Source organism: Atta cephalotes, assembly GCF_000143395.1.
Source record: "Atta cephalotes unplaced genomic scaffold scaffold00021, whole genome shotgun sequence".
Taxonomy (NCBI): Eukaryota; Metazoa; Arthropoda; class Insecta; order Hymenoptera; family Formicidae; genus Atta; species Atta cephalotes.
The window spans coordinates 299,681-301,696 of NW_012130085.1; positions in this window are offsets into that span (position 1 = coordinate 299,681).

The window sequence follows — 2,016 nt, forward strand, 5'->3', positions numbered from 1 at the left end:
CAAAAGGTCAAAGGATCGAATATCCAGATAGCCCGCGGTAATTTGAATACGGTAGTTTGAAATAAAAGGTCATGCGAAAGCAGGACAAAACGGATCTCTGTGTACAGACGACGTATGGTGGCTAATGGAAGCCGGAGGAGAAATCACGGGTGGAGGAAGAAGCTCGAATGGGACAGGGGGAAAATCAAGGGATAGAGGGAGGACGAGATGTGGACGGGGAGGGATGGATGAAGGGGAGAACAAAAAGGGGCCGAGGGTGGATACGACGAAGCGACAGAAGAGAAGACTCGATTACACGTCACCAGCAGCCCGGAGCCTATTTGGTCGCAATCGGTTTTTCATTACCAAAAGCTTCGCCGGGCTTTATACCAAATTGTACATTCGACGACCCCCTGTAAAACTCACCGGGATTCCGCGAACCCACCGAGTACCGAAATCGCATAATTGATCATCTCGGTGCATCTCGCACGCGTGCTGCCCATAATTTTCGTTGGATGCGGGATAAAAGTACGCGGACCTCGGGTGTCGTTCACGTCGAATCTTCAATTCGCGGAAATGGATTGTGTGTCAAAGCTAATACGGTAAATCGACATATCGACTAACTCTCGTGAAATTCGTGCATTCCACTCGTGCCTTCTCTTCTGATCCTTTATCATGAGTTTCCTACTCTTCTGATAGATTATGCATTTCTCATGTGTCATTAAAATTTAAAATAATACTAGTTAAATCTAAGAGTTTTCGCATCGAAAAATAGCGGGAACAAAAAATCCATGTGATCGCACCATAATTTATTTCACGTTAAAAGTAATTATTTCGTTTCAAGATTTTTATATGGGAATAGAATATTTATATGGGAAAAATAATGTATCAACATAGTTAATAGCAGTCCAATTGAAAATAATTTCGTTAATTAAATAACAATATTAATAAAACAAACATTAATAACTTTTGTTCTAATATAATGTTAATGATTTCATTAGCATTGTTATTAAATTAATGAGATAATTTTTAAGTAGTCTGTTGTTTATGCAATATCATTTTGTCTTATATATGTAAACATGAGATTTACAATGTTAAATACAATTATGTTTTAAAATTATAAAGTTATTTATATTTATAAAATCTCCTTTTCTATGTAATCAGACATACAAATTTTCAAAGTTAAATTATATTACATGCAAAAAAATAAATACAGTGAAAATATCTTAACAAAAGCTGTTTCTCACTCAATTCTTATATAAGATGGTATTATATAATATTATATTATGTTATATTATATAATTATATAATGCAATTAATACACTAAATTATTATACAATATTATCAGATATTTTATTTATATAATACATATTTTATATATTTTTTATTTTATTATACAAATTAACACAAGTCATCCTTCTTATTCAAAAAATCAATAAGAAACAAAGAATGACTAGAAAGACAAGAACTCTTGTTACTGTGTCGATTTGTGCCTCTGCTAGAAAGTTCACTTTGAATATTAAGACTTGTATATATTGATTTGTGTATAACTCAATAAAATAAGGACCTGGACATAATGGAAAAATAGGAATTAATCATCACGTTAACACGGCACATTTAATCGGGTTTCATAACATCTGTAGTTATGAAACTGACCATCTCAACTATATTCCTCTGAAAAATGGAATGAATGGTTAGTTTCTAACTACGAATATTATTAAACCCGATTAATGTTCATTTCTACCAATATAGATTAATTTTAATCTTAGTTCAACTTATTTTCATTTTTTTCTAGTTCTAAAGATTAGAAAAAGGCGAAGAGTAAGTTAAACCGAGATTAAAGTTAATCCATATTAGTGAAAACGGGCATAAGGTATAAACATAGTCAATATCTATAATTTATAGGAATTGTGCTTATAATTTATAGACATAAAACAATTAGGATTAAATATAATGCACAATGAACACAATAATAAGATATAAGACGTATAATATAAAAAATTAGAAGTAAGAGTTAAATGTAACATGAATACAAAT